Source organism: Rhodnius prolixus, unplaced genomic scaffold, assembly GCF_049639745.1.
Source record: "Rhodnius prolixus isolate KJV_2025 unplaced genomic scaffold, Rpr scaffold_1, whole genome shotgun sequence".
Taxonomy (NCBI): Eukaryota; Metazoa; Arthropoda; class Insecta; order Hemiptera; family Reduviidae; genus Rhodnius; species Rhodnius prolixus.
This window is the reverse complement of record NW_027411581.1, coordinates 6,365,279-6,390,981: the sequence shown is the minus strand read 5'-3', so window position 1 is coordinate 6,390,981 and position 25,703 is coordinate 6,365,279. Positions and strand designations below refer to the sequence as shown.

At 32.3% G+C, this 25,703-nt stretch overlaps 1 long non-coding RNA gene across 1 annotated transcript in view; it reads left to right on the top strand.

The window, feature by feature from the left end:
* The first annotated feature begins 22,567 nt into the window (after positions 1-22,567).
* The window catches only part of LOC141453340 (uncharacterized), a 79,924-nt gene continuing 76,788 nt past the window's right edge, over positions 22,568-25,703 (top strand). Inside the window, exons 1-2 of the long non-coding RNA XR_012457952.1 lie at positions 22,568-22,668; positions 23,237-23,327. This is a non-coding gene — a long non-coding RNA (uncharacterized lncRNA). The remainder of the gene's footprint in view (positions 22,669-23,236; positions 23,328-25,703) is intronic.

The following is a 25,703-nucleotide window of genomic DNA, read 5'->3' as shown; positions in this document are numbered from 1 at the left end:
AACATTATCAAGACCGATGTGGACAAACAGAACAAAATTGTGGGGCTCCACAAAAAAACCATCATCCCTAAACAAATTCTTTTGAATCCACAAAATCCTTTGCAGAACCCTATCACAATCTCATCACGATCTCTATGTTCCATTTAATTTGATTCCATACTAATCCACAAAGGATCATCCTAAACAATCTCAAACCAAATCTCTTGGCATAAGCCGCCTCCCGTTGACGTATCCATCACGTAATCCATCCAGACATTTAAATCATCGCTGGTCACGTGATCTTCGTTCTCCTCTCGATACTATCCAATTCCAGAGAATTAGAGGCGCTTGTTTTAAATACGTATCTCCCCTTCTCACTTGTGACGCTGAGTTCAGCTCGCTCATCAGTGGACGCAGTTTAGCAAAACTTATTACATGGAGCTCTTTTTAGATGTTCACTATGGTTTGTAGAGATGCATATTAATAAATAACAAGAACATTTTCTGAAAACCCTGTTTTTGTCCATTTTTAGCAACTTTTCTCTCGAAATTCATTAAATCTAGGTTGTTGCAAAAAAATTACAGATATAAAGAAGGATTTGTCCTATTATTTAAAGAAAATTTGGGAATTTAATCTTTTTTAGAAAAAGAGAAAAAAATTGTCAAAGTTGGGAGTTTTTTAACGTTACGCTTTTTCGTGCAGTTTTTGACGATCAACCCTACCGGACAGTTTTAATTAAATTACTAAACGAATACTATCAATAACGCTCTCTCCAAAGATGAAACGTTAAAAACGATTTTCTCTCTCTCTCTAATCTACCTTTTTATATACTTTTAAATACTGTACTATTTACAAAACCGCTAAATTTGATTTCGTACCATCAGCTAAGCCACCTGATTGCATTAATCAACCAACATGTTGCTAAATATAGCTTTTAGAAGGTAGAAAAGTTAAAAGATTACTGAATGTTTGGATTAATCAAAGAGGCTGTGGCAGTTAAACACATGAGAATCGTTTTTTTATAATGTGAAAATTATCTACAACATTTTGAAATCTATTACGTAGCTTGTAAGTGACTGATACCCCAAACGAATAGATGATCTACGGGCAGATATTTGATTTTGTTGTATAATAATCTTTTGGATCCTTCAATGAGTCAGTTAAATAAAAGTATTAATTACTATATTACATTTGAACATATCGATTCAAGTTATTTCGATATAGTAGCGCTTCTACATTTATGTTAGTCCATTGGTTTTAACGGCCAGTTATTGACCTTCTCGATCAATGGAGCAAGACAGTTGAACGAATCAAAGGAGTCTCTTCTTCGAACTACCATCTCTAATTGATTAATGATCATTCATTCTAAGATTCAATTGAAGAAATCTCATCACTGTAATCTATTGATTAATTTAGATCAATTTTATTTTTAGTTTACATTAAAAGAATTTCTAATCTGAGCAAATGATTGGCTACCTTTTTTTTTTTTTTTTTTTTTTTTTTTTGTTCATTTCTCAGATGTATCGCGATCGTGCAGGTCTATACAGGAAGTAGATGTTCTGAGGACCCAGATTAACGCGACACGAAGATAAGTGGTCGAGCTAAGCTTCCCTTTAAAGGGTCTTTCAAGTTTATAATATACGGTTTCATTGTCTTAAAGTAAAGTAAGTAAAGTAAAGTAATTGCCTATTTTTTCAGGCAGGCTTTACGACCAACTACCAAATTAGGTGTCGTGGACGGAGGCGACTAGCAAACATACGTACTTTACTGTAAATTTCCCATATTAACCATTAAAGGTATAGACTGGGAATATAGCCTAGTACCTCAATTCACCTTAGCTAGCCTCTAACCGCTCAGCTACCGTGGCGACTAGCAATCATACTTTACTATAAATTTCTCATATTAACCATTAAAGGTATAGACTGGGAATATAGCCTAGTACCGCAATACATCTTAGCTTTGCGGGTCTAGCCTCTAACCGCTCAGCTACCGTGGCGACTAGCAATCATACTTTACTATAAATTTCTCCTATTAACCATTAAAGGTATAGACTGGGCATATAGCCTAGTACCGCAATACATCTTAGCATTGCGGGTCTAGCCTCTAACCGCTCAGCTACCGTGGCGACTAGCAAACATACTTTACTATAAATTTCTCATATTAACCATTAAAGGTATAGACTGGGCATATAGCCTAGTACCGCAATACATCTTAGCATTGCGGGTCTAGCCTCTAACCGCTCAGCTACCGTGGCGACTAGCAATCATACTTTACTATAAATTTCTCATATTAACCATTAAAGGTATAGACTGGGAATATAGCCTAGTACCGCAATACATCTTAGCATTGCGGGTCTAGCCTCTAACCGTTCGGCTAGCGTGGCGTCTTCATTGTCTTAATAATACCGATAGTAATTTAATAATTGTTAGTCAATTATTTAAATTTGGAGGACATCGTTTGCCGCAAGTGCCAATTCGTTGAATAAATTTGGATGGTTTTTTGCAATATAGAAAATGTTTATATAAGATTTTTTTTGGTTTTAACGTAGAAATATGGAAATATTTATGGGAGCCCTCATTCAATTAATTAATTACTTCGCACAGTGTTAATTTCCATTCCTGTTTAGAATGAGTGCGTGTGTGTATATTTACTTAGACAGGTGTTTTAATAATACATTAGAAGCAAATGCTAACTGTATCAAAAAACAATATACGATTTTCATTATTTTTAGTCGATAACATTAACGTAGCAAATATGTACAATGCTGCCAACACTTTCTGTTTAAAATCCCTTTCTAACAGCAAAAAAAGCACACATACTCGTATCAGCTGATTTCAAATCGTTAAAACAAAAACAAAAAAAAAGTACAAACTTATTATTTAAAACTTTCTAGGAGATTACTTTTATAAACAGAACTCTTTCTCCGGTCGTTACTAGCAACTAACAATTACTATTAGCCAAGTAATAAGTTACGTGATCTGAATACGTAAATAGTTTTTATACGTACATTTGTAGATATAGTATATATATCATCACTACTGGGAGTTTTTTGTTTTTCAGTGCATTTTATATTGACAATTTTAGTAATTTTTTTGCATTCTGATTTTTATGATTTTCCACAAAACACGTACAGTGTTTTTGTGCAATTAATGTTATACATTTTATTAGATTATTATTTCAATTTTTAAAAATTCAGTTCCACTTGCTGAAGAAGGACACCGGAAGTATCCGAAACGTGGAACATTTAAGCAAATTCATTTATTTTTATTGATTTATTTTAGCTATAATTCCCACGACTTAACTATTTCCGTTGTTTAAATATTTTTCATTTTTATAGTTTTAAGATATAAATGTGTGGTTGTAAGTTGGTGCAGGAGTTTGGTTGATGAAGATGGGAGGTAGGATTTATTCGTCGTAAGAGTAATTACTATATATTTTGATTTGGTAACGTTAGTTTTTGATTCGCCATTTGTTAAGCCAGAACTGCAAGTGATTGATGAGCTATTGGAGAGCCCTCCGAGCGGAATGAGGTTCGCAATGTGAAGGGCAGGATTCCAGTATCATCAGCAAAGGTAAAAAAAACTTGTTTGATTGATTGACGATGTCTATCAATTAATAAATTGTATTAGAAGCACAGCATCAATATCATTTAAGGACTCAAATTATATATGATCATGAAATCTGACTAATACTTTATACATATATATATATAACTATAATTTACATCACAACAACCACTAATAAAGTGTTGTCCTTCTCATGCCTGAATTTGATTATATTGAGCGATTTTTAATACTGGGACACAACGTATTATTTTTTTGAACACCGGCCGTCAACAGTCTCACCATAACAGATCCTTGTAATATTTTGATGTTTGAGCATTATTAGTAGTTTTAAAGTATCTAGTATTTAGTTCAAGGCTGCACTCTAGTAAAGTGTGTTTCAACTAATCATTGTGTTTTAGTTCGATTGAACTATTTTTCATTTCCCTCAATTATGGTTCTTAATGATTCCGATTATTAAATCTACCACAGTACCGCTTAATCGATTCAATGATACATCGACACACATTGCCATTGATACTAGGCACCCCATTTAAAATATAATTGCCATTCTACGTATTTCTGGTAACTAATACACACTTTCGATTAAAGATTTTCGATTAAACTGTGACCAAAAAACACAAAACATGGAGTTCAAGCCAAAAATAAAAAAAAAATGACGTAGTCACAACGCTGCTCATGGCGATTATTTGCATGCGCATTGATTATGTGCATTTATTGTATGTTACTAAAGCTTAAAGAAAATTGTTGGAGACGTTATCCAAAAAAATCTTTAAAAGAAAAATGGAAAATCGATAAAGAAAATACAGCACTTCCGGTTTGACTGATATTATCCAAAAACCTTCTTAGCGAGTCCAATGTTAGCATCGATTTTCGATTTTTTATTTGGTGTAAGTCTGTAAAATATCGCATGGAGTCCGATACAATTCAGAATTAAACTAAGTCGAAATAAGTTCAGCTCAATATGGCGGAATTTTCAACTATAAGGAACATACTATTTATATAAAAAAACATTAATCCAAGTATCAATTTGTGCGTTTAGTTCGAATCCTCTGTTTCGTCCTGCTAAATAACATATTGTTACTGAATTTAAGATTTAATTGCTAAACTGAAGATGGAAGATAATTGCATTTGATGTGGAATAATATAGTTTCCAATTTAAAGCTAGTAAAATTTACACGGGTGCCAACCATGACTCAGGAAAAGAAACTAATACTGCACACACACACTGCTCAACAAAGCGAACGCGACTTCCTGTACGATATGCCACCTACCATACGATCAGATTTGGGAACGTTTAAGAAAAAAAACAGCGAGCAATTGTCTGAAGGAGATTGACATAGATCGTACGCCATATTGTTGTTGAGTGTGATTCCCTTTTTTGGGGACTCGTTTTTCAACAATCCAAACTACCAGGATAACCGCAATCTCTGGATGCTGGCTGTGTGGAACCAAACCGGCACCAGTTCTGGACTCATTATTTGCAGTGCCGGAGAAGAAGTTCCCAGTATAGTAGATTGACCCCAAACTTTGCTAAATCTCTTCAAGATGTTTACATTTACTTAAAAATTATGACATCAGTTGCTTAAAACCAAACAGAATTTCATTGACATCACAGGACTTGTTTGTTCTTTTACATTATTCAGAGAAAAGAAAGTTATTCCAATTGTCTGGTATACAACGTGGCAGGCCAGTCTCTCGAACAGGGTGTGCGAGAAGAGGCGCCTCTAGCATATTAACTAGCTCGGCTCCTACCCAGAAGACATCCATGGGAAAAAGTAAACTAATCATGCCTGACACTCATAACTTATTACCCAAAATGCATCATCATTTCACTGTAAAAGTTTCGTTTTTTTTTTGTTCGTTACTTCTTTGTTTCCGGTAAAAAGTGAAATTCTCTTCTCCTTTATTTGACGGTTATTTATTAACCTATATTTATAAAACCAATCTGCGATGAACACTTGCATGACCATTCTCTTATTAACATTCATCAGAGTTTGACCTGATAGTTTTTTCATACTCCGTACTTTGAAACGAATTAAATTCTTCCTAACATCACCCAGATGGTTACATTACACCGAAGGAACACTTTTAACCTAATTCTATTCCCCCTCAGAATGCATTAAATAGAATTTTCATAGAAAAATATAAAAGTTCTAGATCTACTTCTATATATACTAGTACAGACAAGGTAATCGCCTATTTAATCAGCTAAGGCTTAACGTCCAACTACCAATTAGGTGCTATGGACGGAGGACCGACGCACGTACGATATATGTACACTTAACTATAAACACTTTTCTAACCATTAAAATTAACTCCCTCCCCGATATACGTGCACAAATGGAAAAAGAAAAAATCCATTTTGTAAAGTGATAATTCCGGAAATGGAATTTTCTTTTATATATTAATTATTAACGTGAATACTACTCGTTGAAGGCACCACAAAAAAGGCTAGACCCGCAAAGCTAAGATGTATTGCGGTACTAGGCTATATTACCAGTTTATGCCTTTAATGGTTAATATGAAAATTTTTATAGCAAAGTATGTTTGCTAGTCGCCTCCGTCCACGACACCTGATTTAGTAGTTGGATGTAAAGCGCACCTGAAAAAAATAGGCATTTTACAACTGATTGAAGGATTGTAATCTGCCTTGTAGGCCTCAATCAAAAGATAAAACCTTCGTGCTATCTTTCATGTTTGGGAGATTTAGTACATAAGTACAATCACACGCATGCTTCGGACTTAATTTCAAATTCCGGAAGACCTCAAAAACGGTTACTGGAGGGTCACGGTCCTTTGTTGATCACTTTACTGCAGTGTCACCAGTGGACTGCTTCCTGAACCATACTATTTACCATTCAAGAGAACCACAAGTGTCGTAAAATAATAATACGAAAAGGATGCCAAGGTCGAATTCTATGAAATCCTTGGTCAAAGATTATTATGCATTTAACCTAAATTTATTTATGATCAACTGGAACTGAAAACTTTTTATTTGTTCTCTTTACATTATTTAAATATACATAAAATTCAAAAATACTAAATAGGATAAAAATAAATAAAACAAGTGATTCAAGAAAAAATCTAAGTATGCCGATTTTCTTATACGAATTGAATTTGAAAAAGTTCATTAATCTGATATATTTAAGTTCAATTAGATTGTCTGTCTCTTAAAATCAAAATTAAGGAAAAAAGAAAATTACTTCACATGTAATGTTATTGGAGCCTTTAGTGCATTAAATCCAGCCTCTGGATAGTGTTCTCCCTCATATACGGCCCTATCTTTCCGGACATTAAGGATTCCTAAAGGAGGAATCAGGACACCTACTGGGAACTTGGGCGTAAGAGTTTAGTGCACTAGTCTTTCATTTAATCCTTTCCCTATTAAATTTTCAAATTATTATTTTCCCTTACCAGAAAAGAAAAATGTTATCATCTCTAATTTTTTCCGGAAATATCTGTTTTGCAGTCCTCTGGGTTCGAAAAAGTAACTTTTAGAAAATTCAGAAAGTGTGAACGAAAGATCTCAAAATTTAAGAAAACCACTGGAAGATGAAAATTAACATTTCGATGAGGTACCATTAGGACATCCGACTATAACTTATATAGATCGAAAACAAACCTGAAGTACCGCTTTTTTGAGACCAACCGGATGTTAGTATGTATTCAAATTCCGATTTGGGGGGGGGGAATGTAAAAGTTTGGACATTTGAGAAAATGTCGGTAGTAGAAAGATGTTGTGTAGGAGTTCGCATCTCAGTTTTCTGAAGGAGCCAGTAAAACTTGCGCTGGTAAGAGGCGGAGAAAGGAAGTCTATCACTAATCTCCTGACAGAGAGAGAGAGAGAGGAAGTCGACCAACGTGACGGGAGAATAAGTTGGGAAAAGCCAAGTATACCAAATGGTCATTGGTCGACGCTGTTAAACCTACAGGTAAAACATACGCGCTAAACAGTTAATGCAATCGTCACTTACGATAACTCGAAGAATTCATCTCAATCTTAAAAGTTTTTTTTGAGTATAGACTCAAGGAAACTATCAAGACTATGAAACTATAACAAAAACACACCTAAGCCAGCTAAGTTCACAACTTAAATTAAATAAACCATTTTCATAAACCACACTCATCTTTTTCAGAATAACTGCAAACAGTACCATTGCACTGTGGACCAGAATCTCGATAGCAATTCGGATTCAAGAACTCAAGTCTTTTATGAAGAAAAAATGGAAATCTTGGGTACCTTTTCATGACACAACAGACCCTAAATTGTGGCCCAATTTCATTGTACAGAATTGCTGTCCAAGGTTTTCTAAAACCATCTGATAAACCTCAATACCAGCAATTGGACAGGACCACCCTAAATGTTCTTCTCATTAAGAGCATGAAAGAGCTATGAAATAAAGTTTTACTGTCATCCATTACAGTAATTCTTCCATTAATGAAGTGACAATAAACCAAAATGACTTGATCATACAAGACTTACGTAGCATCTAAATTCAAATAGACAGAGAAAGAAAAAAAGAGACACCTGGAATGTACAAGGTCATCAACTATGATCTAGTGCGCGTACAGTCGACACCTCGAAAATGGTAATTTTAATTTTAATAGAAACAGTTCAAGACAGAGAGAGTGAGCGAGAAGGTCATTCGAAAGATTGATGTAGCAAACAGTTATTAAAATTAATAATTTAGTAAACAAATTAGCCTCAATTAAATTGAACTATGACTTTTTGAGGTTACTACGATTGGACTTCACGTCTGTTGATATACACTCGCTTCCGGTTTGATTATTCTTATTGCTACAAAAACCGATTGAATTGCTAACAATAGTTCCTGTTTTATTATTTATTAGGAATGCTTTATTGCAAAAGGTCTTAACGTGCAAAATAATTGATTGGTGGTCTTTTATTTTGAGTGACAATTTATAATATAGAGTACTTCCTCTACAGGTGTCTTTGTTGTATTGAAAAATTTGGTGCGAGCAAACCCAACAACCACTTCCCTTACAAACTATACCCAAATTCTAACTAGCATGAAACCACTTCCGCTAATACTCGTACAGTTCATGAACCACTAAATTTCATTATGACACTAAAAACTCACACAACAAATACAAAGTTAATATGATTTGCTAAATTCAATGTTGGGAAATACAATTTATTTAAAATTATAGTAAATTTGTTTGCCATTTCCGCCCGTGTGATGCAAGGAAGGAATTCCTTGGTCTACTCGGTGTACACAGCCGATGATACCCTTCGAAAATCCTAACAATAGCATCGCCACATTCGCAGACGATTCAGCTATTACTATTCCCCGAACATAAATGCTGCAATCATCATCTGTCACATGTATCTGCATTTATTTGTATTGCAGCCGTGGACGATAAGGTGGAAAATGAAAAATTAACGAAGGAAAAAGCATCAGTGTTTATCATAAGTGGCGGGATGTTCCCTGAGTATCCTTAAACAAAACCTTTATTCCATCAGCTGACACAGTAAAGTACATAGAAATGCACTTAGACAAAAAGACTGTTCTGAAATCCCCATAACAGACTGAAAATACCTAGATTTTTATCTTTTGCAGACAATATAAACTTTTCTTAAGACTAACGATCTAAAACGATCAATTCATAACAAAATACGGGTCTTATTCAAGGTTTTTATGTTAATTATTTTTTTGCCGGAACGCTTAGGTGTAAATATTTACTTCAATTTTTTAAAATATTTTTTATGCACCAAAAAGGAAAGAAAGCGAAAATCATTGCGAACCCCATTTTATATACGTATGTATAAACGTTTATTACAATAATAAGAACAGAAATCTGTTAGTAATAATAATCAGAAGTTCCGGAACGCGTTCCTGTCCAAAAAAAAGTACCGGAATGACGTTCCGGAGCGTTCCGGCTCGAAGACACCACTGGTCTTATTGAGCTGTGAGCTCAACTAAGTGCTCTAATTCCAAAAAAAATCCAGTCTATCTAGTTTCAAATTCCCTGAAAAATCGCTTATGCTCACCCTGGTGTGTATTAAATTTAACCTTACACATTGATCTGCAACATTCCCTACATCAAAGACCCCTTAGTTCTTTACCGTGTTAAATCACAAATCCTCTTATAGATCAGTTAAACTTCCCGCACAATCTCAGGAAATCCTAGATGTCAGCTGAAGAGCCTTGTAACCTTCAAACCTTCTATATTTACAGTTGATCAAATAACATAGAGGTGTAATCATCCTTTCTTGTTGTTTCTGACAGTGATGCAGCATCATCATTTTCTAATTGCACTTATATTATAATGGTGTAAATTTCAAATTAAAGGAAGAAAAAATAAAATTATGTTAGCTATACTTTGTAGAGACTATCAAAAAAATTCTTAGGCAATCCTGTTCAATACATTTAGAGATAAATCTTTTATACGAGGTTCCGACATCTCGGTGGCTAATTTTACGCGATAGTGTTAAATATTTTACTGAATAAACTTCACCTAATTAAGTAATGACTGGTAAGAAACCACTTAATAGTAACTTTACTTATCGCTACCTGTGATGGAAACGGTTACTACGATTTTTGTTTAACTTATACTAATTGCATATATGCAGCTCTAAAATATTCATTTTATACTCTTATCCAAGAAGGGCATTATTAGATTACGGATTTCAAAACTAACCCTCTAAATTTCCATTTCAGTGTAATATCCGTCACTGTCTAGAAAAATTAAAGTTAACAAAGATGGCTACCAAATGAGAAAAAGGAAACTTGAAAGATAAATAAGTAATTAAAGTTGAACCCTAGGAAAAATAGAGGTTATCACAAACACACAAACCTAACAGCCATTAAGAAAATGAATGTACAATGGCGCGCCTGGTGGTGATTTAGACAAACTAAAAACTTTATCTCCAGCGTTCTAATTCAAAACGATTTCTTAAAAGAAAAGAAAAAGGACATTAATTAGGAATTTATTAACCAAAGCATAGAAAGTAGAAAAATGTTGGTTAAACTTTTCATTTCAGTCAAAAATCTTTTGAATGTATTTAGGAAATAAAGTTAGCTATGAAAATCAATATTTAAACGAAAGAAACTTGGGTAAACTAGTCCTTGTTAAGCATATTTAATGATAAAATAAATTAAAATGCATTAATAAAGTAATTTCCAATAAAATTCATGCTGAATAAAGTAGTACCTTGTTTGAAAATGTAATTGCCAGAACACAAAACCAGCACCTTGGACAATTCAACGTTTTACACTAATTTAATAATAAAACTAAACGTTAACACAAATAAGATTTAACACTAAAAAAAACTAAGATAAATTATTAATCATTTTTTATAAGAACAAAATGCACTTTAAAATGGATTAATACGCATACAAAATATCTAAACACGAAAGGGTGAATCTGTTCAACCAAAAAAAATATGGCTGCCGATAACTAGCAATTTGAGCTGACGTAAAAGGGTGCCTTTATTAGATAAAAACAGTGTGACCAACTTAAATAATTTTATTATTTAGTTTGCTATAAATGCCTGTCTACTGTGTGTGTGTGTGTGTATGCGTGTGTTTAGGTGAGTTCCTAGAACAAACTGACTTATCTAAACTCTTCTTCTAAAATTCGATGCAGAATGTTATGTGTTTACAAACTGCTAAAATAAAATATTCTTGGTACAAATAACAAATTAATTTACATTATTTCTATTTTTTCTTTTAAAATATTTTTATCATTGTGTTAAATAATTAATTCTTGTATTTCTTTCTCATTATTAAGTGATAAAAGAATGTATTGTGAGATTTCTCTGTAATTTTCCATTTTAAAATATCCGGGGCCCTTCAAAAAAAGTTGGGTTTTTATGAGGCAAAAAGTTCAAATTCCAAACTTTGTATCAGCGCCACCATTTTCTAAATTTATTAAGTATTTAATCCTTAATAATATTTAATAGAACAGACAAAAATCCCAAGTGTTGAGCAATTCAAATACCTGGGGTTCAGTCATCAGTAAAGGTGCTTTAAGTAATGATGATTTATTGCAAAGATACGTAAGCACCAAAAAAAAAAAAACAATCAGCATTCGGAACCCCAAATTATGGAGCGACAATATTCTAAATAATACCAAAAACACAAAATACTGTAGTTTGGTGCAAAGTACACTACTATAAAAGCCGCCGCTGAGACCTGGATCTTGAAAAAGGCTTTGAGAAAAAAATGCTTCTAGCCACCGAGATGGATTACTGGAGAAGGGCAGCACGAACATCAAGGCTTTGAAAGAGTGAAAACTAATGAAAGAAAAAAGTAAATAAACGTTTCAAAAAAGAAAATGGTTGCTTAGGTGGAGGAAAAATAGAAACTAAGATGGTATAGCCATTTTGGAAGAATTGGTAACAGATACTAGACTGTGAAGCCGAAGGAAGAAGCAGAAAAGTGTATAGATTTCGAGCCTTCATGGTTATGGATTAAGAGAAGAGGAAATCCGGAAATAGATCCATTAGGAAGCTGAAATTAAAGCAAATCTTTGGTTGAGAAAATCCTCAAGCTCAGTATTAAATTAAGTAAATCCTAAATCAGGGATGGCGAACTTTTTTGAGACGTGGATCAAATTTTGTTCATTTTTTTTTTTTTTTAGTACAAGCTCTTGGGTCACTAATGTCCATTTACACAAGAGTTAAGTAAATTTTAAACTGAATATTTTCAAAACTAAATATCTTTAGAAATTCAGTTGGCTTAACTGGGTAAAACGGGATGAAACAAGTGTATGGAAGTCTCTTTTTACAAACATAACTGAACAAAACTTTACAAAAGTGTGTTTTATCTGAAGAAAAATCTAAATATTGTAGTAAATTTAGATGTATTGGAATGTTAGATATTTGGCAACCCTGTTGAGGGTGTAAGAGAAGGGCTGACCGTTAGGGGTAGCTAGAGGTAGCAGGTAGTTGGAGACATTCCTTAGTGGAGTAGAGTTGAGTTTGGTCACTCTTTATGGAAGTTATGCCTTATGAATGTTATGTCTTATGAATTATGTGAATAAACTATATTTAGGTTAATTAGTGTTTATTCAACCCTTATGAAATTAGTAAATTATTATTATGTTTTATGTGTCTTAGTTATTTGTGTTTTCCCCCATTTTGTTATTTTTATCTTTTATTTTACAACTTCAGGTGTGGGGTAAAGAACTGGTAAAGTGAGTTAAAGTTCGGTTAATTTGGTTAAGAATAGTCAATTTGTGAGAAACCAAAATGCAGCTTGGTAACATTAAGAGGATTGAATCCGCAATTATGTTTGCTCCGGTAAAGGAGGCAAAAAGATTTTATGAAATTATTTTTGGGTTAGATGAAGGGCGTCTAAGCAGAAAAAAGTTAAAGGAATTTGAAGGTTTCAAGTTGAATGATGTGGACTTATGTAATAAAGTGGAAGAATTGAAAGACACATTTTCATTGTGGGAATTAAAAAGTGTCGCAAACCTATTAGGTATTCAGTTAAGCTGTAGACAGGATGTGGCGTCTGAGTTGTGTAAGTTCCTTAATGATATTAGCTTATTACTTGAGGCAATAAGTGAAGAACAACCAGAAGAAGAAGAAAATGAATACTTTGAGGAAGTAAGTGGAAATTCTACTAGTTCGAAACATGTTCAGCAATGTCGACCATATCAGTTTTCCTCTAGAGATATTGAAGAAAGTCTGCGACCGTTTACAGGAGAGGATAACTACACCATTAACTTGTGGTTAACTGATTTTGAAGAATTAGCGCAAGTGATGAGGTGGCAAGAGCTGGAAAAATGGGTCTTTGCAAAGAAGTCACTGAAGGGACTGGCAAAACTTTTTGTTAGTGGTGAACGGGGTTTAACCAGTTATAGTGCATTGAAGGAAGCACTGGTTGAGGAATTTTCTAGCGAAGACAGTGTCAAGGAAAGTTGTTTCCGATTTAATAAGTTTGTTTCGGATTCGAAAGTAGAAACAAGGAAATGTTTTAATTGTTATGAGGAGGGGCATTTAGTGGCTGAATGTCCAAAACCCAGACGTGAGAAGGGAAGCTGTTTTGAGTGCGGCAAAATGGGACACCTTCAAAGGGAATGCGAACGTCGGAAGCAGAGCACAACATCTTCAGTTTCGCTGGTGGCTGAGACATCTGCTCTACCTCCATCTACAGCAGACATCCTCAGAGAAGGCGCTACTACTAGTGGAGAAGTAGAAGCCTTGCCCGGTTCAGTAATATCTTTGATCGTGGAAGATCGTGTAAGTGAAGACGATATATTACGTGAGGTAGCAATTAATGATGGTTCGGAGGTAATGTTAATTGATTACAGTGTAGAAGAAATTGTAAACCCTGAGCTTACTGTAAATTATGTGAAACCTATCGAGAAACCTAGTGAACCCGCTGTTGATTTCGAAGTAGAAATGAAAGTGATTCCTGAGCAAAATCTGTCAATGCTACAGGAAAATGATAAGGGAAATTGTGAAAGTAGTGAATATTTAAAGAATAAAATGCTTAAAAGATTTGAAATATGTAATGAGTTGGTGTATAGAAAGAAAAAGGGGAAAATTTTATTTGTAGTTCCCGGAAAAATGGAGCACCAAAATAGCAGAAAGTTTTATGATTACGTTGGTCACTTAGGAATTAATAAAGGTGCCGAGTTAATTCTAAGGTCCTGTCGATTCTCGAAATTGCAGGACAAAATTAAAGATTATATTGATAGTTGTGTTAATTGTATTGCATACATTCCAATCTTAGGTAAGAAAGAAATGTGGTGGACAATGTTTTGTTCCATGCTAGGTACCTGTTTAGGGGATATATCAGGTAACTCAGATTCCTTTTGAGGGAATTTCTGAGTCTGGAATTGGGAAAGTATTAGCAATTCCTGTGTAAAGTTATAGTAGATTTTATTTATAAATTTTGTTTGTGTTAGGTATGTTACGATATTATTTGCTTTGGTTATGTTAATTATGATTGTAATAGTTTTTTTAGGTTTGTTTTATTAATCATTTTTGTAATATTGTTATGATAGTTTTAGGTTGTTTTAATTATGATTTATTTAGATTAATTCTGTTTATGTATTAGCTTGTTTTATGTTCAGTTATGTTTATTCGTAGGATTAGTTGAAACTTTTTATTAAATTGTAATTTATCACTCGTGTGATCGAGGGCGATCACGGGTCAGGATTGGCCGAGTTGTAGTAAATTTAGATGTATTGGAATGTTAGATATTTGGCAACCCTGTTGAGGGTGTAAGAGAAGGGCTGACCGTTAGGGGTAGCTAGAGGTAGCAGGTAGTTGGAGACATTCCTTAGTGGAGTAGAGTTGAGTTTGGTCACTCTTTATGGAAGTTATGCCTTATGAATGTTATGTCTTATGAATTATGTGAATAAACTATATTTAGGTTAATTAGTGTTTATTCAACCCTTATGAAATTAGTAAATTATTATTATGTTTTATGTGTCTTAGTTATTTGTGTTTTCCCCCATTTTGTTATTTTTATCTTTTATTTTACAATATGGATATTTTCTTTGAGTTGTCGATTTTCTTAACAAACAAAATATGAGTAAAATTATACATTTTATTTGATATTTTGTAAACACTTTTGCTTTATTTCAAATACTACAAAAGCATTTGTCGTCATTTGCGTTTTAAAACTGTAATGATCAAACTAAAGGCTATATAGATAGCATTTAAATTGCTTTTGTGTAAATGCGTGATTGAAAAAAATTCAGATAGAATATAAATTATACACACAATTAGAAAATCTAAATCAACCCGCGTAAACAAACAAATGGTTGCCTAGCAATTGTGGGTCAGTGAAAAAGCTTGCGCGGGTCAGTGTCTGCCATCGCGGATCATAGGTTTGCCATCACTGTTCTAAATTATACTGAAATAGTAAATTAGAGACAAGATGAATACTCCCTCCAAAATCTAAAAAATGGCATTCAAATTTGTTCGGGTTTTTCTTCTTCTTTTTTTAAATTAAAGTTGCAGAACTATTTGATCACAATAAGAACACCATTTTCATAGAAAATAGTAAGAGCAGGTTTCAAGAGAAACTCAAATCGAAAAACAAAACAAAAATTGAAAAATCGATCTGAAGAAAGAAAATTTAAACAAGATCACAACATTTCCGTTTACAAGTATAGTAAGAAAAACTGAGAAAATTTAAAATTAAGCGCAAGAAATATAATATTAATATACAATCAGAAGTGAAAGAAAGTTGAAATTCCATCACTAAATTTACAATACAATAATGTACCTATTATTTAACTAAACATAGAGAAAAATATTATTGTCCACCATTCTAAAACTAAATAATAAAATTCCAAAAGTGTTGATGTGGCGATTCACATTTAGAACTGGCACTTATGGACCTTATCGCCTCATCCACCAATTCAAACAATAAATCGACATGACAATCAACTTGGAGGTAATAAAAGAGACATTGTATTTAAATGTTATTAATGTGAATGTCCTTGCTAACATTAACTACCCACGGAGTAATTACATCACTGAGGAGATTATCTACTTATCTATTCATCAAGTTGATGTTATAGCAAACATCAGAATAGAATTTTTATTTATATAAAATTGTTTTTGCTCAGTTTCAAACAAATCAAATGTGAGAAATTCCCATAAGTTTGTTGTTGTTGTTATTATTATTAATAAACAATAAATTGTCTTTAATTTGTTTATTAATTATTCTAGCACGAATTAGACCATTATCATTTAAAATTTATTATTTATTTTTAGAAACAAATGTTTGGACTCATTGAACCTCAATCAGGATGTTCCCAAAGAAAACTTGAAACCAAAAACTTTGCCAGGATCACGCCCTTCCTGTACCTATTAAGAGAATCTAAAAACAAAACAAAACAGAAAATCAATCAGTTAACATTAAAAATTGTTTTATAAAAACAGCTGATTCATATTGTTATTTAAAATGGAAAATTAACGAAGAGGAAGGACCATAAAACTTGGAATGTAACTCACAATACAAGCAACCAAATCCAAATGTTTTTTTAGTTTTTTTTTTACAGTGCTGTTAAAGTTCAGGTATTAGTATCACACAAATAGACGGGGCTTTGGAGGGGTGCTTAACTTCACCCCTACCTAAGAGTTCAGCTTAAACTAAGTTTCAATCACCTGCACAAGGTAGAGGGCTTATTAGCTCGGAACCGATGTGCAGATTGTGCCAGGAAGAGGAAGATACGGCTTCTCACCTGTTTATTCGATTGTTTTGCAATCGAGAGACTGCTCTACCGATATCTTTGGTACCTTGAGACCAGAGCAGAAGGAACTGGTAGAGAAAGCCCTCAACCTTCTTAGAAGGGGAGGTTTCAACTACTAGACTCAAGGGAAGGCACAATAAGCCTCTTGGTGGCTGCGGTGCCGTGGGGCATGGGTCCCGTCCCGCCGTGAAAATATAATCTAATCTAAACTAAGTTTCCACCAGAAATGCTCCAAATAAAAGTAATAGACCTAACATGTATTCAGTTTGTAAAGTTGGAGGAGAAAAAAACCGTGGGACTTTTTTAAAAAAACATCCGCTTAAAACCGGAAACTATTTTCCTCAAAGTTAGATCTTTATTTACATACTTAATTATTAATATTATAAGGGTAAGGTGATATCGTACATTATCCTGTGAAACAGCACTTTAGAGAGAAGCCTAATCCCACAACCTCCTTTCTAAGTACCGCACGTGATATCCTTAACCAAAAATTGTAAATAAAATTTATAGTTCTCCTTTTTGCAAGTAGTGTATACCAAGTTTTAAAAAAATATCGAAATATCGACAGTATAATGAAAAAAATCGATTCAGTAAGCAACATTTCCAATTATTCATGTTAGACCAGAACTTTTTTCATACAGCCTTCTTGCGCTATCACAAGGAAATATTAAAATTTAAAAGCGACAAAACTTGTAAGATTCCAAAAATTCCTCTTTTAGAAAAAGTAATACATATATACATACATACGAACTGAAGTAGGGGGGAAGAAAAATTGCAAGACCACCTAGCTCCTCTAAAAACTTTATTACGTCACTAACAAAATGAAACTTAAAATATAAATTTTACTTTGAATAAAATATTCACAAAAGAAATCAACTACAGATATACGTATGAGAAGTTTGTGTGAACTGGTTGGATGACGTCAAAACGTCAAAAAAGAAAAATTTAAAAGTGAAGTCAGTTTTTCATTTTTTCTTTTTGCTTATTTTTCATAGCTTCACTTCAAACCGGTTTTTTTAATTTTTTAGCTCATCTTCAACATGGCCTGCAGCTGTAATAGTGAATGAAAAAAAAAATATTGAAACTGGTTCGAAAACCAGTTTTTTTTAGAATTATCTTTAATAGAATGTTATTTTCATAAAAAAAAAACGTAAAACAATCCCATTTTATAACTATTAATATGTTAATGTGAATACATTTTTTGATGCGCATAAATTTTAAATGGATTATTCTATGGTTAATCATAATCTGGTCAAAGTATTTCTATAGCTTCTGATGAGAAGTCGGCAACCTTTTAAAGGTTACAAAGACTTTAAGTTGGTGGCTTTGCAGGCACCATCACACAGTCTTACGACATATATTTTGTTGTTTCATGCTAGTCCACAACTTTTTTTTTGAAGTCTGAGGACCAGAGAATATGTCTTGTAAGTGTTGACGAAAGGCCGGCCAATACTATGCTTAAATGCTGGATGAAAAAATAATATAAAATAATTACTAAAGTCAGTTTTTCAGAGGATAAAAACAAAACAAAGATTGTACTAAAAATAAAATAATATTAAAGGCCTCTATAAAAACTCCATGTTGAATAAAATTGGGAGGAACACTCACTCAGCATTCGGACTTGCACAAAATCTTCTCTCTCACTGCAATGCTAATTAACGAATTTTCTTATAACTAAAAGAGTTTGTCATTTAAAGGCAATTAAAGAGGTTTTCACTTAACACTTTCTCATTAAGATTTATGAATGGATCTGTCAGGTAGCCGAGCCCTTTGAACTTCTTCCCTTTATGAACTCTCCTCCCTTATCAAAGCCGACATTCAGTTCTCCCAAAGACTCCACAAAAAAAATTCCGAAAAAATGTTTAAAATAAAACCAATCATTGGTTTTCGTCAAAGCGGTTGGTAATAAAATCATCACTATTAAATTTTATTGAATCATTTGGTTAACTGAAAGAGAACAACAAAAATAACTGGTGCGAATACGTACACCATCTTTTCTTTGACTTAAAACTTACTATTACAAGGACTTTCATGAAACTTATAATATGTTGTAATAAGAATGGTTAACTTCAATATGATTATTTACTTAACTGTAACAAAAATGGTAGTATTGAAGGATGTGGCGTAACATTCACTAAGTTCAAATGAAACTGTTTCAAATACCCAGAAAATTACTGAACACTCTTAAAAAGCTATTTCCGACAAAAGCAGTCATACTACTGGAGGACTGATTATTCTTTTAATTCGCAATTTTGGATAGACATTTCACAATCATAACGCGTTTACATGTAATATACATACATGCATATTACACTGAGGAAGTATCGAGAGGAGCTTAACGTCAACTTTCTCTAAAAATAAATTTAAAAAAATGAAGTTCTCTTAAAACAAAGTTTAAGATAAATGTAGCACAACTACATGTCTGTTTCAAATACTAAGTTCAAAGATAATCCTTGCAACGATTTGATCAAAAATCTCAAAAAAACTGAAAAGACTATTGAGTAGAGGGCCACTTCGGCTTGGCTAGTTTGGTACAAAAAGCTTTTTGTCAAGTTCCATGTGGAATCTAAACCAAATTTGGAATTGAATTTTCTACAATCTTTGTGTCCAGCTGGTCAGACAAGCGTACAAATACACTCAACTAAACAAACCAATTTCTATCTAAAATCCACTTTTTCTAACTCAAAAGATCTCAAATCTATATAAAAACGTACGATTGCTCTACTTCCTCTTACGAGAGTGTAGAAAATGATTCAACAACAGTGGAAACAAGATTCATAGCAGAATAATTTAATTGGATAAAATACCCTAGTAGTGTTGTAATATTCTAGATAATATCTAAATTAATTTTACATCATGATTAAAATGTTTGCAAAGGAAATAAAATAAAAATTCGCAACAAATGAGTTATGAAAAAAGAATGCAGGCGACCTCAAAAATCTAAACAATTAACTACACTTGCAGGAATTCTATAGTAGCTGGTTTTATAGTTAAAATTTTTTCCGTTACTGTGAGCCATAGTTTAAATTGGCATAATATAAGTTGATAGAAGATCAGGGAGAAGTTTAGGCACGTATCAACATCCACCAGAAATTATTTCTGTTTTTTTTTTTTTTTTTCTGCGATGTGCATTCGAATGATAGAATAAAATTGGAAATTTCAAGATGATCGAACAAAAAACATTCATAATTAACTTTTCACAATTTCAAAACGACTAACTAATTCGCGAAAATCGCGTTTCTTTTCTACTGTAAACCAACTTGATAAGAAGGAAAAAAAATATCACGAAATGTGCCCAGATCAGTCAAATTTGTACAGAATAAACATTACTCAATCTTGTAAATATTCGAAAACTTTGCATGCGTTACTGAAAACTTTCGTTCTACTTACGTGTTTCTTAATCAGCTGAAGGGTGGATAATTCCTTGATGCTATCATGACTGGGATGTAAACTGGAAGCTCCTTGAAGCTTCAATCCAAAGAGCAATGTAGAAAGTAGTAGGCATACTACTGAACCTGTACATACCTGTCGGCAAAGAAGAAAAAAACAAGTTAGCGAAAAAATCTTAGCGATATTTACTAGGGTTCTTTTATCGATAGTTTTGAATACAGTTCAATTCATAAATGCTGACAGGATCTTCGAGACCCTAAAAAAAAGGTAAACTAAGCGGGTCTGTTGCACAATAAAGTTGTACATCACACCTACGTGCAACGATTCATCAATTTACTCCAATCAGTGAAAAGAAATTAGAAAAAGTTATTAATAAAAAGCTACGTAACTGGTTTGATCTTTAACCTGTTTACTAATAAAAAAGGATTATTAATTTTAAACTCTTTAAAACAAACATATTATTGAATTCAATTTAAAAATATAGTAATAATTATAGATCATATTAGTGCCCTCACGTTACCAGATACATAAGTCTTATTTCTTTTCAGTACTAATGGGATTTGCAAATTGTAATGTAGTAAATGAAGCAAAAATGAATTTTACTCATTTTAAAAGTCATAACATTCTTAAACAATGTAAATAACAAGAGTAACAAGTGAAATATACATAAAATTAAATAACCTTGATTATTAAAATCCGTAATTTTTAATGACGTAAAATTAATTACTTTAATAAAGAACAGAAAACTTTGGTTGGGAAGCAATGGAATTTTTTGTTTCTAAATTACATTTTAAATATAGGTTCAAAGATAAACTTAAAAATAGCAGCAAAATTAAGGGCAGAAAACTTCTTGAATACTTGCCTATCTTAGTAAAGTATAACCTCCCTCGACCATTACTCAAACTTAGTTCATATTTAAGCCGGTAGATGTCAGGAGCTGTTCAAAACTAGAATAACTCGCGCCAATACGTGCTGCAAAACACTATTTGAATTATTATTACCTAGGATAAAATATATAATGGTTCCAATTATTGGAACAAATCTTATTTAATAAGGGGAACTAAATTCAAGATTAATTTTGTAAATAAAAATCGCAAAAAATTGTACAAAACTTTCAATGTACATTAATTTTTGATTCCATCAATTTAGAGAACATGAAGCAGTATTACATGAAAAAACCGAACAGTCTAACAACATTTCTCAAGAATATTTTCATAGTTCTATCCTGAGTTCATTCTAGCAAACAATTGTAATATAATTTCTTTTTTTAAGCACTTATCTCTGCTGCAGCTGCAAAATGATATAGAATTCTACTTGTAAATACAAGGGATCTTCTTTTTACTCCTTTGGTGTTTATTAAATCCGAGAGTAATTCATATAAAAGGATGCTCTTTTTAAAATAACTGAGATGTGAATAAGGTATGGAATGAGAAGAAACGCCGGAGAAAAGAGTGTAGTACGATTACAGACCGTGTCTCAAAGTCGTTCTAGGCGTCAAGTAAGTAGGTGCGTAGATAGTAGAAAAGATAATTTAAAAAAATATTATAAGAATAAATTGTTTATGAAATATTGCTACAGGAGAAATTATAATGCCAACTGTATGGCCAAAAGTTGTCAGCTAGTTCAGTATTTGCAATCAAAGGAAAGCAATAGTAGTAAAAGTGAACCTAGAGACAAAAAAAAAAATCAATATTTTCTTACCTCAAACAACAGGAAGACTGGTCCTCAACAGCAACGTGAAAACAAGCATGGCTGATGCACTAACGCGACGCTTAAGTTCAACCGATCATTAGCACCTAAAAAAAAGAAGTGTTAATTACAAGTAATTTCCGCATTATACAATTATAGTAAATTTTAAACGTTATTTTAAAATTATACCCTCAAAAACTGAAAAATTTTAAATGTCCCAAATTTTACTCACTTTTCAGCTGAAATTAACAACGAAAAACTAACATTCAATTAACTTATTTTATACACCCACCAATCTATTATAAGTACCGATTATGTAATATTTTTTATTTTATAATAAAACTTCAACATTATTTTCTATTTTAAAAGGACATAGAGACACACGATTAAAAGAAGACCACGAAATCTGGGGCACAGTAATGGCGCCTTGTTGAAGACCTTTCTGGAACTGGAACAAAATTAAAATGTATTAAAAATTTTATTAAAAAAATAAATAAATAAATAAAAATACTGATTTATATAGAAAAAAAGCATGAATTTGTGTTATAATTTAAGATTGTTTGGTACTAACCATTTTTTTTTTCAATTTAAGGAAATACTATTTTTTAATTTTTGGCATTAGTGATTTAAAAACAGTAAAAAACTAAAATAAAATAAAATTTAAATGATATCTGAAACATTTTATTTTTAAATAGTGACAAAAATATTTTATATTTTAAACCATACAGCCTGCTTTATTCTGTCCCTTCAGCAGAAGATTTCCTGGACCCAACATAGTGACCGTTGTGTAACTAAAATTCAAGATATATTTAAGATACTTAATCATGAATTACAAAACGAATTTTTTAAGTTAGCTGTAAGTTTTAAAAGTATATTATTAATGCTTTATTTCTTAAAAGAATTATTATTATTATTATTTTTTAAACTTACATTTAAAGCAGCTTGGATTGAAAAGACAATTCAATATGGCAATATGGTATTCAGTTTTTAATAGGTTCTTTTCAAATTATAGGTTGTTCTAATATTATTATTAGTTAATTATAAATTAATTTAATATTATTTCTACAATTACTACTCTACTTTATTTAATTCTGATAAATGGACTCTGATATTACAGTCAGATCATACATACATTTAAATTTTAAAGTGAACGAATCTTAATGATTTGGTTATTATTCGTCATTAAATTTTCATAATTTTGAAATAAAGTTATCTACAACTTTTACCAAATAAATTAATAAAATAACAGCTATCGGAGGAATGTTTCTTTTATACCTTCATTAATATGAGTAATATTAAATTTGAGCATTAAACTTTCAAGTACAAATGTCTTTGTATAATCCAAACCAAAACCAGCTATTTGGTACTATTTTATTATTTGTTTTTTAAACTTTAAAATCTTAAAAAATCTTTTTTAATTTTAGGTGTATAGTTAGAAACGGTGTAAGGTGTGGTGTTTTTTGGGCGACGCAGAATCTACGAAGCCCACAGGCTGTAATATTCAAGTAGCATAAGGTCAGTAAGCATGTTATAAAATTTATTTAATCTTTACCATGCTTTGAATATGCACTAACTACTTATCTTCCTTTATCTTTGAAAGGATAAACTTTGAAAATAAAGGTTTGCCTGCACTGTGGCATGATCTAACCTTACCCAGATATGCTGTACAGGAACGTTTTACGGTCAACCAATGGGCCAACCATTGGCAAACTACATGGTTTGTCTTTTTGAAGTACTTATACCATTATATTGTTTATCAAGATCGCTTGAAGGTGGGCTTAGGTCTAAAACCGTTTGAAGATTAAGGAAATGAAGCCAGGTATGGAGCTGGTTGAAGAAATAAAGAAACTTGCAGAAAATATTCATTTATATTCCGCTGAGAAGTCGGAAAATGTGTGTACTATTGGATCATATTCATGCATCATGCATTCAACACTTTTTTGAAAGAACTGCAGGAAGGATACCTTATTACTTGAAGACTGATTAGGGATTTCATTTGAAAGGTTTACTCAATAGTTGATTTCATAAATGAACAAGAAACATGATGGTTAAGGAGAAAGCCAATCCGAAACTGCTGACAAAGCACAATATTTTCCTTCAAATAATGTTCTTATCCACTTTCGGTTCATCTTCTAGAGTTTATCTTCAGTTCTAAGTTCCAACTGTTTCTAAAATTGTTTTTGGAATCTTTAGGTTACTACATACATACACATATTTCACAACAGTATTGTTTTTCTACTTCATTTTTTTGAACAAAAGGTGCACACAAAGAAAAAATAACAAAGGCAAGGGAATCTAACCTTAAGACTAAACATAACCTGTCATCGAATGAAGGGTTTCTTCTATCTTAAGTGGATACTGGATATGTCGGTTCAGACAGTCTAACCTAACTTATAAACTACACCCACTGCGCTAGTATGAAAATTCTCAGAAGAAACCATGATGTTAAAAAGAATTGGGTTCATAGATGAAGAACACTATTGAAACTCACCCCCAACGTTTACCATAAGCCCAATTAGGTATGAGTAATGCTTACACCTGTACTTTGTTGGTCAGTATTTGTTGGATTGTCATTATAACGTTTCTTAAGTTCTTGGCATTTAAATCTTGTGTTCAGATTCTATACAGCGATAAAAAAAAAAGCTGTCTGATTGTGATTAACTGGAAGACAAAGTACTTTGTCTTAGTGGAAATAAATTATTGCTCTATTTTCTTTTGTTGCTGCAATAGTTTTCTGTTCTGTGGCTAATTTTGAAAGCTTATCATGTTATTGATTATTATTATTATTATTATTAGAGAGCTTTCTGTAGAATCCCGTTTAAATTAATTATTATGGATAAAATATGGAAAATTATCAAAACAGAATATAACTATTATTTTTTCTGGGAAAAAGTTACTATTAAGAGGTCGTTATATTTTTTAATAGCGAGTTAATTGTTGCTCATGTTGTAAGTTCAGAGCTACCCTGAAGGTTGGCTAATTTAAATCCTTTTTTGAAAATGTTTCTCAGTAGTTATCCAACTTAAAGTAGCATTTTTTTCATCGTTATAATATTACTGGAATGAAATAAGCTGTAGTCATGAGCGTGTCTCTGGGATTAATTTAGGATTTTTTTTTTCACTACTCGTTTTTCGCTGAGGTTTCTTCTTGTGATCAATCTCGGAGATATTTCTAACTTAGCAAAATGATTGCTTGAAGGTATCTGATCGTTTCTGTGCTGGTGAGTTTACATATGAGGGAGTCTTAGATTTTGAAGAATTTTTTTTTAGCCTGTGAACTCATTTTCTATAGTTTTTTTTATTTCATTTCTATACAGTAGATGAATTCTTTGAACATCTTACTGTTGTTCGCTTGGGTTTCATTAATCTAATGTTGTGCTTTTTCAAGACTTGCTTTAGCACTCTGGTCTTTTTCTGTTTTAAATTTAATTAATTGAAGAAAACCTGATTGAATTCATTTAATGCATGAACAATGAAAGGCAAATCAATAAAGTTCTTTCCCACCTGATTGACGTTTCTTTGTTTGCATCTGTCTCATTTTAAGTTTACCTGTTTTACATGATTAAAAAGTACTAGAAATTTATAGAATACGTGTGCTGGTTGAGTCCGTTCATTTTTGCCTCTCTTTTTTCATCATCCAGATTCATCCTACTTGTCCATCCCATTATACTTTTAAGATGCAGAAAACATTTGGGGGCCTAAAGTCTGCACGATGAAATTTGATCAAAATCAGGGCATCCAGCATCTACATACATTTACAAGGTGATTATTTGAGGGAGCAAACAAATCCATTATCTCACTTACTTACAGTTTTCAGTCTGCAAATTGCAAATTTAGACAGTCCCCGGCTATAATTAAGTTTTTTTTGGGTTAAAATTTATCTCAAATACAT